The sequence below is a fragment of the Octopus bimaculoides genome, chromosome 26, assembly GCF_046866305.1.
Source record: "Octopus bimaculoides isolate indiv1 chromosome 26, ASM4686630v1, whole genome shotgun sequence".
Classification (NCBI taxonomy): domain Eukaryota; kingdom Metazoa; phylum Mollusca; class Cephalopoda; order Octopoda; family Octopodidae; genus Octopus; species Octopus bimaculoides.
In genome coordinates this window covers 8,191,397-8,206,396 of record NC_142953.1, presented here as the reverse complement: position 1 = coordinate 8,206,396, position 15,000 = coordinate 8,191,397, and the positions used below count along the sequence as shown (strand labels likewise).

Genomic DNA, 15,000 nt, shown 5'->3' with positions numbered 1-15,000 from the left:
GAAACACGGGGCCGACCTGTCCGAGATGCCGGCAGAGCGACGAAACCGTTCTGCACGCACTCGTACAGTGTCCCACCATTTCCGAGCTGTGGGCTTACGTCGAACAACTGCTATCGCGTGTGGGACGAGTCGGTCTATCAGCCGAGTCTATCGTGAATATTGTCGCGCCTCCTTCCTTTAAACGGGAAGGAAGAGCTATTTTCATCGTACTTGTGGCTATGGCGAAAGAATGTGTATGGTGGACGCGTCTGAAAGGTCTAGAGACAAAGACTTTCCTCTCTGGGCAATCTCTCATCAACTTCTTCAAGTATCACCTGAAGAGGAAGTTGAGAGTAGAAAGGGAAGTCTTGTCTAGTGAATGCTTCAAAAAAAGATGGGTGAATGTAGCAAGGATGGCACGTGTGAACGACGGAGCCATCTTGAGCATAACCCTATGAACAAGAAAAAAAAATAAAACAAAAAGGCAAAAGAGAGTCACTTACTGTTATAGTTTCTTCGATGAGAATATTGACCAAGGTTACCGTGGTCTTTTCCGTAGGCTTTTCCTTCCACGGCTAAACCTAAACTGTCCTCCCCTCTTTTTACACGAGAACATTACTGTGTGATACACGATCCCTATTGATCGGCCTTTCCTTTTCTTTTTTTTTCGATCCCTTTTGATCGAACTGCCCCTTTTTCCCTTCCTACGATCCCTTTTGATAGACACCACCAATTTTTTTTTTTTTTTTTTTTTTTTTTTTTTCTTTTCCTTCCTTCCCCCTCCCAAAAAGAAAAGCTCTACATTGTATTTGTCCCATCTTCGTTGAGCCCTGTGTGGCTAATAAAAGAAATGTATCTAGGCTTAAAAAAATAAGTCTTGATAGATAGATAGATAGATAGATAGATAGATAAACTGATTGATAGACAGACAGATCGTCGGATGGCCGGACGGACAGAGGAATGGACAGAGGGACAGATGAATGGATAGATGGATTTATAGACAAAAATAGACAGACAGACAGACAGATAGATAGATAGATAGATAGATAGATGGACGGGTGGACAGACAGATGGATGGACAGAGAGACAGATGACAGACGGAGGGATGGCTGAATGGATAGACAAAAATAGCTACAGCAATAGATTGATTAATAGAAGACAGACGGACGGATGAATGGATGGATGGATTGATTGATAGACAAAAATAGATAGATAGATAGATAGATAGATAGATAGACAGATAGATAGATAGATAGATAGATAGATAGATAGAGAGGTACATAGATAGGTAGATAAATTGATAGATACACAGACAGACGGACAAACAGGCAGACAGACGGACGGACGGACGGATGGATGAATGGATGGATGGATAGACAAAAATAGATAGATATGTAGCTAGGTAGGTAGGTAGGTAGGTAGATAGATAGATAAATAGATAGATAGATTGTCATTGTAGGGCTATCAGCCAATGTGCTTAGAACCTTTCCTTACACAGCATGAAAGTCTGGCTCCTCATAGAAGTCTGACTTTCAATCTCACTCATCGATATAACAGTCTTTACCTACATTTACAGTCTGAACCTGGAAAAGTGTTACTTAGGCATTTAATCATATTAATAGATATTAAGCCACTAAGATCAATCATGTTAAATTGATTGATACAATTGATCTGGTGACACTAAAACGTCTTGGCTGAAACATATAGGCTAGACGTATGGTAACCAGATCTTGTGTGGGAGGAGAAGGCACTGAAAATAAACCGTTGTCAAGTGATCTGAAGTTTCTAAAGACTTGTATAGAATTTAGTGAAACTATTAAAAAGTAGGGCAGTATTTCTGGTCAGATGACTCAAGCAGACTAATGTTGTGTGTGTGTGTGTGTGTGTGTGTGTGTGTGAATACATACATTTATACATATTACTTTCACTATTCAACATTATAGATCCATTTCAGGCAGCAGGCTGGCAGAGACATTGCCACGCTGCACATAACGCTTAGCATTATTTCTTCCAACTTTGCATTCTGAGTTCAAAATGTTGTCAGAGTCGACTTTGCCTTTCATCCTTTCGGAGTCGATAAAATGAGTACCAGTTGAGTACAGGGGTTCAAGTAATTGACTTATCCCCATCCCTGAATTTGCTTGTCTTGTACCGAAATTTGAAATCATTATCATTATAATTATTATTAAGAGAGGGAACATCATCATCATCATCATCATCATTTAACGTCCATTGTCTATGCTGGCATGGATTGGACGGTTTAACTAGGGTTGGCCAACTGGAAGGCTGCACCAGACTCCAATCTGATTTGGCATGGTTTCTATGGCTGGATGTCCTTCCTAATGCCAACCACTTCGAGAGTGTAATGGGTGCTTTTACATGCCACCAAAATGGGTGCTTTTCTGTGCCACCAAAATGGGTACCATTTGTATGATACCAGCATCTACCACAGTACAACAAAAACAGGAAGTAAGAGTGAGAGAAAGTTGTGGTGGAAGAGTACAACAGGGTTCGCCACCATCCCCTGCCAGAGCCTCGTGGAGCTTTAGGTGTTTTCGCTCAACAAACACTCACAACACCTGGTCTGGGAATCGAAACTGCGATCCTATGACCGCGAGTCTGCTGCCCTAACCACTGGGCCATTGCGCCTCCACTATTAAATCAAGCACTGAGTGGGTATATCTGCAGACAAATTCCACAAATATGAAACATGTGATGTCTAGGACCACAGAAATGTGTTGTTTATTAACATCTAATTGTATAAAGGACATTTCTGTCATTATCATGACATTTAAAACTGGTTAGATTGAAAATACTGAAAGCTGCTCAAGTTTGATGCTTTTTATTTACTGAAGATACTTAAACTATGATTCATGTTATCACTTTTGTAGTTGCATTTACTTTACATGTTATTGAAAAAACTGTTTTCAAAGTTATATCAAGCTTCATACATTGGTCTGCATTTGATGAAGCCAAATCTATCCTTAGAAATGGTGACAATATCAGAAATTAGAAAATTACTATTTTTAAATCTCACAACATGAGATATTCAGCAACAGTACTTTGTAGTAAAGATTGTTTGCCAACATAACATGGCAGTCCTGGTTTAGGACTAATGTTGCCGTAATTTAGCCCCTTGTTCAAAATATAAGGACACAGACCGTGTCGTATAGCCAGTTGGAGAGGATGTCTCCTGGGGTTAAATTACAGCAACATTAGTCCTAAACCAGGACTGCCATGTTATGTTGGCAAACAATCAGAATACCAGAAATGTTGAAAAATAGACAGCTGAGTCTGTAAAAAATCTTGCCATATATATATATTATCATCATCTATATATATATATATATATATATATATATATATATATAAACATAATTTAGGGATCAGCAAATATTTGCTTCACCACATACCGAAGTTCAGAAATAGCAGCTAAAAAAGCTGAGACTCCAACAGATAGCATTACTTGTAACTCACAAAGGCAAAAACAAGAAGAAAAAACAAATATTTGCTGATCCCTAAATTATGTTTATAAATATATATGAACTTTTAAATAAGTTCTCCACCGATAATGGTGCTTACATACCGAAGGGCTTGGTAAAAATTATTAATTGTTGATTTATTAATAAATTAATAAATTGATAATCCTTTACCCTTTTAATTTGTATATATATATATATATAAAACTTCCACCATACTTCTCCCCACTCCCAGTTGAGGAGGATCTTTGCAATAGAATTAGCATAAAACTTGAAAAGAAAAATCCTGGGATTGATTTGTTTGACTAAAATTAGTTAAGCCAGTGATGCCCTGGCACGGCCACAGTCTAATAATAGAAACACATTTTTATATCTTCTACTTGTTTCAGTTAATGGATTGAAGCCCTGGAAGAGCTTAGTTTAACAAATTAACTCGAGTACTTTTTATTTTTTTCCTTTTAAAGTACGGAACTCATTCTGTAGATCTTCTGCTGAACCGCTAAATTATGGGGAAAGCAAATGCACCAACACAGGTTGTCAAGCGGTGGTTCACACACACACACACACATTCGTATATGTATGCATACACAGAGTATACGTATATATATATATATATATATATATATATATATATATATATACGCGCGCACACGTACGTGTGCGCGTGAGACAGCTCTCACGTCATCCTTCAAAACGGACGTTAAAAGATGATGTTGATGAGAGCTCTCGCACGCACACACGTGTATGTACTGTGTATGTGTGCGCGTGAGTGTGTGTACGGGCTAGTAAAAACATTAGTCGATACATGTATATTTATCATTTGTCTATATAAATATGTTTGCAGATAGATATATATGTATACATATATATATATATTCGATGTAGCTTTGTTTGAAACCACCAGTTCTAATTAAATTTTTTTTTTTAATGAATAAATACATACACGAATGCACAATTATACACATGTATGCATAGATTAGATAGATAGGTAAGCGCACACGACACGACACTTGCGAGCTATAATTAGCTCCAAGTTGATGGGGGTGGGGAGAAGTAGGCAGGTATTACAAGGGAGGCGATCGACGGCAACATCGATTATCTCCCTTCCAGTTCTCTACCAGACATATGTTATGTATGGTGAAACTGTCAGCTTGTGCGGGCGAACCCTCGACTCTACCTTCCGTCCGTTGCCCGTCACTCGTTTCATCGCATTTGTTTCGCGTACTGCTGGCCCTGCTGCTGGTGTTGTTGGTTGGTTTGTCGGTTCACAGTTTCATATCTAACCTTCCTGCTCTCTCTCATTCCCTGTCACACATTATCACACACAAACACACGTACACAACCGCAGTTTCTCTCTATCTCTTCCTCTCTCCGTCTCTCTCTTTCACATATAGACACACACGGAACTTACACATATATACACACGGACATTGTGACAAACGTCTAGTACCATTCTCATACCAGACCGACCCCTAAGTCTGTCACGAACGACCAAGCACAGTTTGACGAGACATACACACATAAATTAAGTTGACATCCGTCTGTCTTGCCAACTGTAGAACTGTCTCTATCGCTGTACACCAACACCTCCATCTCCACCACATACATACATACATACATACATTTATACATACATACATTTATACATACATACATATATACATACATATATTTATACATACATACATACATTTATACATACATACATACATACACACACACACATACATACGTACGTACATACATACGTACATACATATGCCACCGCCCCTATCGCAGACCACAGCATCATCATCATCATCATTAACGACATCAACAATATCAGCGTCATCGTCATCCTCTTGGAGTTTGATATCACCCATCTGGTGGCTGAACAATATTTTTGCGAAACCAAAATTCCTCTCTACACAGGAACTGTCAGATTGGTTTCACTGATTGAAGTACAACAACAACAACAACAACAACAATACCAGCAACAACGCTGAACATCAGCAGCATCATCATCGCTACCAGCATCAACACCACAGACGGAAGGAGCAATAAAATCGGAACGGATTTTTATCCTGAGAGTTAAAAGTACCTACTTTTTAAAAGTACCTCTGAGGCACTTTACCCGGATTACGTACCCGCCTATCCACCAGAGACAGGCACTTGTTTATACAGGTGCGGACACACTGGACCGAACGAACTACAAACATCACCACCACCACATCTCCCACAATCATCATCGTCAATAACAGCAACAGCAATACGAAGACCAGAATGGATTTTTACCCATAATCATTGCTGTGACGAGATCGCTACCTGTCCTTCTTATAACCCTACCTACCTACCGACCCACCCAGTTCTTGTGTCAACCTTTATTTAATTAAAACTATAGGGTCTGTGTAGTGATGCTGATGTGTTGCCACAGCTGGTGAGGGTTGGATTCGATACAAACTGGTGTTTGCAGTTAATGTAGCTTACCACAAAGTATCTTGGTGGTGGTTGTGGTCGTCGTCGTCATAGGCACACATTCTCTCTACTGACACAAGGTATTGTACATCTTTTAAAATCGTTTCCAAATTTCATTTGCCGCTTTCATTTCGTTTTCTCTTTCTTTCCTTCTCTCTCTCTCTCTGTCCTGTCTCTTTTCTTCTTCCTCTCCTTCTCTAGCTGTCTGGTTCTCTGTCTGTCTCTTTCTCTCTCTCTCTCCCGCACCTAACTTTAGCACAAACACAAGTAGAATATGTATATGCACACGTACACAACTCATACAAGCTAGCATGTATAAAATACACATGCGTACAAACATACACTCTAGTATACGCAGGATATATACGCATATACGTTCTTTCTTGCTCCAAGTCTCTCTCTTTTCTCCACATAGACTCATCTTTCTTCTGTAACACGCACACTATCTCCCCTACACAACTTCTCCGTTTCATTCTCACGCAATATTTATCTCTCTCTCTCTCACACAAATCTCTCCCTCACACACACATGCACGCACGCACGCACACACACACACCATCTCTTTCCTTTACACATACATTATCTTTCTCTCTACTTCACGCATACTCTACGCGCGCATACTCTTTCTATTTCTTCCTCTCTTTCACGCCCACACGCACAAGCTCTCTACCACTTCCATACACCATGTCTCTTCCACATTCACGCATTTTCAAATTCTCACTCTCACATACAAACTCTCTCTTTCAGGCACGCACGCGCGATGTCTCTCCCTTACACGCACACATACACACAAACATAAACTTATACACTAACTCTCCCTTCCGCCCACACACGCAAACGCTTTTTCTCCCCCATATCCCCAAGCACTGACTCTCATACTTACACAAAATCTCTCTCTCAAACACAATATTTCTCTCTTTCACACACACAGTCTCTCTTTTCTTCTGTCACGTACAAATATGTACGCCAATATACATAAACTGACTATATATATGTGAGTTTAATCTTTTATTATTATTGTTGTTGTTATTATTATTTTTTTTTTCCTTCGTATTCCCTTATTTGCTCTTTATGGGTGCTCTATCAGGCACCACATTGATGAATTTCTGTATGGATAATGTAACAAAAAAAAAAAGAAAAAGTTATTTATTATCGTAACTGCAGTAAAATATATATATATATATATATATATATATATATGTATACATAGCAGATTTGCCGATGAGATTCATTTTGATAGATATGGAAGGGCAGACAGAGTTAATGAAAATTGTGAAATTAATTGAATCCTTAAATTTACAAACCAGTACAATTCTTGTATGGATTCAGACCACAGCACTGCAACATTCGTAGACATACATGAAGAAATTAGGAGCAAAACATATAACCCCTCAGTGTGCACCCGTCCCCCCCCCCCTCAAAAACAAATGCTTATGCATTCACAGAACTATCCCACAGATATAAAATGTCTGTGGTCAGATTCCTTCCAAGACAAGCTCTTAAATTTAAATCCATTGGAGAAACTTTAGTTAGGGAAATCTGAAGGGTGTGTTAAAAATTTGCTAATTATGAGTATCTGAATAGATTAGTTGATTATACCATAGAACAATACAAGAACAAATTTATCTGCAATAATAGGCAGAGGTGCAGCTGTGTGTTAAGAAGTTTGCTTCCTAAGCGCATGGTTTCTGGGTTCAGTCCTACTGTGTGTCACCTTGGGCAGGTGTCTTCTATTATAGCCTCAGGCCGACTAAAGCCTTGTGAGTGGATTTGATGAATGGAGACTGAAAGATGCCTGTCTCTCTCTATATATAGTACCTGTGTATATAAAAGAGACCACTAAAGTGGACTGTTAATGTGCTAGAAAAAGATCACTTAAAAAAAGTGATATTTTTCTAGCACATTAACAGTCCACTTTAGTGGTCTCTTGTATATACACAGGTACTATAATCCCTTTAGGATCTCAGAACATTTTTTCTGAACCTTCTGATTGTTTTAATGTGCTGGTTTCCTGGTATTATATTAATATTAATTAATATCAAATTTTTACCCTATTATGTTAATTATATATATATATATCATCAGTAAATCATAAATCCAAAAAAGAAGTACACTCTAAGTTATAGAGTAGTAGCATATATAGATAAAGATAGATATGGCCAGTCTATGGGGTTATCCTGAGTTTCATCTCCATGAAGCACTCCGCTTTACAGCATTTCTTCAGACTCTAAGCCTATGGCCTCTCTAGCAAGTCTATATATATATATGTCTGTATGTGTGTCTTTGTGTTTGTTCCTCCCCACTGCTTGACAACCGGTGTTAGTGTGTTTGCATCTTCGCATCCCTGTAATTTATCAGTTTGGCAAAAGAGACCAATTGAATAGGCATCAGGCTTTAAAAAATAGTAAGCACTGGAGTCTATTTGACTAAAAGTTCTTCAAGGTGCTGTCCCAGTATAAGATAAACGGTACAACACCCAATAGAAATACACAAAAACTACACTTATATAAACCAAATGCTGTTAACCCTTTTGATACCAACCCGGCTGAAACCGGCTCTGACTCTGTAGTACAAATGACTTGTTTTCCTAAGTTTTGCATTGAAATCTTCCACCAAACCTTAGTCACAATATATGTTCCTAACACCATCTTAATTATAACTAAGTTATTTTACTAAATTCTTTGTTATATTTAAAATAATTGAAAGAAACACAGAGCATCTCAAAATAAATATGGTAACGAAAGGGTTAAAGAATGGATGAATATGTTATTAAAGAACAATTCGTAAAACAGAACACAGCTTGTTTCTCACATCCAACTGCAAACACATGAAATATATTATAAACACATCAGACTGGAAAGCATTCTCATTAGCACGAAGCCACAAACTTGCAAACCATTGAACAAGCACCAGGCGACCAATGTAGTAGACAAGTTTCAGTGACAGCATGAAAGTTGTAAACTTCAAGACTGACTCTGACCATTGTTATGGCAGACACACAAATATGGTACTTTCTTATCAGTTGACCATGCAGTTACAACAAAGAGCCATCGTAGTAGATTATAATAAAAGTGGTGAGCTGGTAGAATTGTTAGCATGCCGGGTGAAATGCTTAGCGGTATTTCATGTCTTTACGTTCTGAGTTCAAATTCTGCCGAGGTCGACTTTGCCTTTCATCCTTTCGGGATCGATAAATTAAGTACCAGTTACACACTGGGGTCGATGTAATTGACTTAACCCGTTTGTCTGTCCTTGTTTGTCCCCTCTGTGTTTAGCCCCCTGTGGGCAATAAAGAAATAAGAATCATTAGCACACTGGGCAAAATGCTTAGTGGCATTTCGTCTGTCTTTACATTCTGAGTTCAAATTTTGTTGAGGTCAAGTTTGCCTTTCGTCCTTTCAGTGTTGATAGAATAAGCACCACTTGAGTTTTGGGGTTGTTGCAATCAACTAACCCCTCCCTTGAACTCGCTGTCCTTGTGCCCAAATTTGAAATCAATATAGAAAACATCACCTTCAAATGAAACCAGAACAAATTTCTTGAAGGGGTACCAGGTAAGCCACCTGTACCTGGATGCATCTCAGTTAGTAACTCCTCCCACAAAACTTGACTTAAAAATGATTTAGTAGATCCTCTCATATGGTGCTATTAAGTAAAACACGGCCTGGGCCGATCTTCGGCTGAAACATTTCTAAAGTATATAAACTAGATAGAAAAGAATGTTGATAGCATTATTACTGTCCTCATCATCGACAATTAATACCTGTTTTTTTCCATGCTGGCATGGGTTGGACCGTTTGACAGGACCCAGCAAACTACAGGCTTACATTGTGCTCAACATCAGCTTCGCTATGGTTTCTACAGCTGGTCAGCCTTCATGGAGCCAACTACCTTACACTGTGCCCTCTTGACTTTTTTTTTTTTTTTTTTTTTTGTGCCACTGATACAAATGAAGTTGCTAAGTAACTTGCAAGCAGGAAAAGAATAGAGAAAGGAAAAGTTAAAAAAGAAAACCTTTTCAGTTAAGCGGGGGGGGGGGGGGACTATTTGAAGAAGGAGAGGTGGCATTGTGCCAAGTTTTGGTGAAGGTTTAATGTATGATGTGGAACAGTGTTTCACAACTGGGGTCCATAGAAAATTTTGTTGTTAAATTCTATGTGCAATAAATTGGTTATATTTCTACAATACACAAAATATATTCACAATTTTTTTTTTTAATACAATACCCAATAATATTTGATTATAAAAATATAATAGGATTTTTTAAACATTGAATGGTTATGAGGGTCCATCTGAGTAAAATAGAAATCGAAGGGGTCCTTGGGTAAAAAATGGTTGGGAACCACTGATATAGAGGAACAAGCATGGGTGTCTTGCTTGAGTGAAGATGCATAGGCCACCCTGAACTATACAAGGGTTGGTAGGAGTGGCTGAGAATAAGATAAGGTGATTGTAATGGGGTGCCACAACAAACCCTCAAGGAGCGAGGGAGGATACATGCAGTGGATCAAAAGTGGGGCAGAAGGAGTGGGGCTGGGGTTATAAATAAGTTATTGAAGCTTTATTGATTGAAAAATACAAACTAAAAATAAATATCCAGATATGGCATGCATGAAACAAACTATGAGAACTACTAGGAGTTGACTGCTAAGCATGTTTAATTCAGACGACGATGATTTTTATTGATTATGATGTTGTTTCCATGATACTTTGCTGCTTATTGCATAACATGCTAAGACAACACCTATATCATCACTTCATTCATCAGATATGGCTGAGAAAGTCTTAAGATGTTAATGGACTTCAGAAGGTCATTGTTCCAAGTTAGGCAAAAATGTTAAAAGTCTTCTGTAATAATAAACACGAAATTCTGTCTGTCCAGGACCTCTGTATCTCAGTCTACATTTGCTCTACATGGACATATACCTTTTTGGAATCAGGATGGTCCTGGGATTGAAAAAAATTTGTCCTTCATTTGGTTTTTGAACATCTAGAATTGGGATCTGATTTAAAAGCATTTGAGTTGCTATTTCTAGCTAGTAAAACTTGGCTGATTCACACCATCTTGGTTGGTGTTTGTCAGATGACATCAGAGATCATTTGTTTTATTAATTTTATGTCACGATAAGAACTTTGGGACAAATTGACCAACAGTTGAAATTCAACTTGGTATTGGAACAATGGCATGTTTGCATTTACAGAATTAATTCTCATCTGTCCTTAACCTCTGATCAAACACCACTGGGGGGGATATATTCATTATGGGCATACTATAGTCATGCTATTTAGCTCTCTTTCGTTTTGGGCTACAAGCACAATTAGCCCTCCGCAGGATATAGCTTAGAAGTCCACTTAGAGTGTGGTTTTTAAGCTAATTAATAAACAAGATTGGAAACATAAACATAGTCATTCCTGCAGTATGTTTAGGGAACAAAATTGTTCCCTAAACACATACACACACATATAGATTTAGGGAACAGTTTTAACATGTGTGTGTGTGTGTGTGAATATGTACACACATATAATATAGATATATATAAGGCGGTGAGCTGGCAGAAACGTTAGCATGCCGGGCGAAATGCTTAGCAGTATTTCATCTGCCGCTACGTTCTGAGTTCAAATTCCGCCGAGGTCGACTTTGCCTTTCATCCTTTCAGGGTCGATTAAATAAGTACCAGTTACACACTGGGGTCGATATAATTAACTTAATCCGTTTGTCTGTCCTTGTTTGTCCCCTCTGTGTGTAGCCCCTTGTGGGTAGTAAACAAATAACACACATATAATATAGAGGGATCTGAGACTCCAAGACTCTTGTTGGTTTACTGTGTTTGGGAAAACACATCAAAATAAGTAAAATTGTGGTTGCCTTTGCATACAGGTATGTCCCCCGAATCCTTCTCCAGCTGAGATTTCCTAATCTTTTGAGCTCATGGGTGCTGTTGCCACATAAAAATCATCTATACATGTTCCACATAAAAGTACCCATGCCAGGGCTGTGTAGAAGTGTATAGTACACTCTGTAAAGTGGTTGGCATTAGGAAGAGAGCTCAGCCTTAGAAACCAAGTTTCAAGGCTATATGCCAAAGCAGACATGGAGCCTGGGCAGCTCTTCAGCTGGCCAGCTCCTGTCAAACTGTCCAACCCATGCCAGCATGGAAAATGGACATTAAATGGTGATGGTGATGATATCTATCTATCTATCTATCTATCTATCTATCTATCTATCTATCTATCTATCTATTTTGTTTTTAATCCAAACTACTGGAGGAATAGAAGAAATGAAATTGAAAATTTACCGATAATATATAAGAATTAATTAGAATTTAATTATATTTTAAAATATGCAGACACACTTCATCAGTTTAATATTGGATTTTCAAAAATGTATCGTGCATGGAATGTGTGTTGCAAATTATCTGATTGAAACCAGTCAAGTGTGTCCCTATATTTCAAAATATAATTAATTTCTAATTAATTCTAATATATTCACTGTGCATTTTTGACTTCATGTCTTCTATTCCTCCACTTGTTTGAATACATGCATGCATACATATATATGCACATATATATGTACATAAAAATATGTAATATATATGTATATATATATTACATATATATATGTGTATGTATATGTATATATATATGTGTGTGTGTGTATATATATATATATGTGTGTGAAGGCGCATGGCTTAGTGGTGAGGGCATTCGGCTCACGATCGTAAGGTTGAGAGTTCAATTCCCAGCGACGCGTTGTGTCCTTCAGCAAGACACTTTATTTCACGTTGCTCCAGTCCACTCAGCTGGTAAAAATGAGTGGGACCCTCGTTGTCGTAACCGACGCAGTGCTTCTCTCTCTTTCTCTCTCTCTCTCTCTCTCTCTCTCTCTCTCTCTCTCTCTCTGTATATATATATATATATATATATATTTAATTATATGTATTTCTTCTATCTTAATGAATAAAAATTCTTCAGATAGAATAAATGGGTTAATAGAAACCAATGTAGCAAAGAACACAAAATAACTGTGGTGTAGTTCCTGTTTTTAAGGCAGGAACTCCTTGAAATTTTGGGTATTTGAGTATATTTAAAAATTTAAGGAATGGAGAAAACGCATGTTATAATTGCATTTTTATATATATCCAGCTGTAAAAACCACGCCAAAACAGTAACTGAAGCCTGATGCAGTTTTCTGTCTAACCAGCTCCTGTCAAACTGTTCAACCCATGCCAGCATGGAAAGCAGACGTTAAATGATGATGTTGATGATATGCATGAAGTCACTCGTTACAGGCATATAAGCAGTTTCAACACACATTCAGGATACACAAACAATCAAATGTATACTTATGTAGATTGTCACATACAAAAGGTCCACACAGAGAGGCACTCCTGCACAAATCTAATCACACACACACTAGCACACACATACATAAACACACATATACACATACATAAAAACACATGCATATACGTGTGTGTGCGTACGTACTCACGCATGTGTGTGCGCACATTTGTGGAAGCACTCCCAGGCACACTTTAGAAATATGTACACACACACACACACACACACACTGCCATTTGTGTTTTATGTGTGTATGTATATACAAGTGATATATTTGTTTTTGATTTGTTTGGGCTTTTGTGGCTAAGACCAAGCTGGACATATACAATAGTATACGATAAATATACTATTGTATATATCTGTAGTACTTATGAACACACATATTGTGTTTATGTGTGTGTATATATATATATATATATATATATATATATATATATATATACGTGTGTGTATGTGCATACATATACATATACATACACACATACAAACACACACATTGTCTATCCATTCCCCCCTCTCTTTCTTTATATATTTATATACATGAGTGTGTATGTGGGTGTGTTTATATGCATAGACAATTGCATCTGTGTGTGTTTCATTCATATTGTCTCCATTTACTTCCTAACATATTAGCAGACACAACAGTACCTCCCCCCCCCCCCCATATCTGTGTATTGACAGAATTGCACATTGTTAATTACGTATAATTATATACAATCAACCCTGCAAGTGTGTCACTCTATGTGTGTGTGTGTGTGTAATACACACACACACACACACACACACACACACACACGCATATAGATGAGGGGGTGCTGAAAAGTTCTTGGCTGCGGGTAAAAGAAAATACAGGATGAGGATCAGTTAATTATGATTTTATTCAACATATCCCCCTCTCAGATTCATACACTTACTGCAGCAGTCCTTCAGTTTTTCTAAGCCCTGCAAAAGAACTCGGAAGGTCAGGCCTCTAAGCTGGCCTTTCATGATATCCTTAAAGCTGGGAACTTTTTAGCAGCCCCTCGAATATAAGCACTAACATGCTATCTTAAAGCTAGTGACACCAGCTTTTTTTTTTTTATAGCAGTTTTTAAGTATATATTTTGTATGAGAGTAAGGATTAAAGGAGAAACACATGAAGATGAGTGTTTAAATTAGGTGTAGGGGATTCCTCTAACTGGAAACATAATTGTTGTTTATTTAGTTCTTGATAATCTCTGGTTGAGGAGATCTATGATCAAAACTTTCTAAGCATAATATCTGTCTTGTACATCAGGGACTGTATTCTCTAATGCAGTGATTCCCAAACTTTTTCGGGCTGCCACCCCCTTGACACTCAAGCCACATTGCTAGTGGTCCCTCCATTCAGCACCACAAACATAGCCCACTTTCTGCAGCAAATTCAAAACTACAATATTTCACGAATAAAACTTAACCTAATTAACCCATTGTTTTTTGTTTAGGTGGGGGGGGGGGGGGGGGGTTACATTCATTGCTCCACTTTTCTTCACTTCCCCTCTTGATCTTTCTGCCACCCACAGGTGGGGCAGTACTGCCCACTTTGGGAACCACTGCTCCAATATATCCTGCTTTTTTTTTTTTACAGATGGTAGAGTATGATTTAATTAACTTCCAGAATCAGTCAGCACACTGGGCAAAAATGCTTAGCTGCATTCTGCTTGCCTTTACATTTATAGGTGCAGGTGTGGCCATGTGGTAAGAAGCTTGCTTCCCAACCACATGGTTC

At 38.1% G+C, this 15,000-nt stretch overlaps 1 protein-coding gene across 8 annotated transcripts in view; it reads left to right on the top strand.

Annotated features, from left to right (window-relative positions):
* The first annotated feature begins 4,560 nt into the window (after positions 1-4,560).
* Positions 4,561-15,000, top strand: part of LOC106870348 (membrane-associated phosphatidylinositol transfer protein 2-like) — a 141,066-nt gene continuing 130,626 nt past the window's right edge. For 5 of the 8 annotated variants that reach the window (XM_089342433.1, XM_089342427.1, XM_089342432.1 and 2 more), the window contains exon 1: positions 4,575-5,992. The gene's annotated coding sequence lies outside the window, so the exon portion shown is untranslated. Of the gene's footprint in view, positions 5,993-6,637; positions 6,907-15,000 lie in introns of those variants that run through there. The other 3 variants (XM_089342428.1, XM_089342426.1, XM_089342429.1) reach the window with 3 other exon arrangements.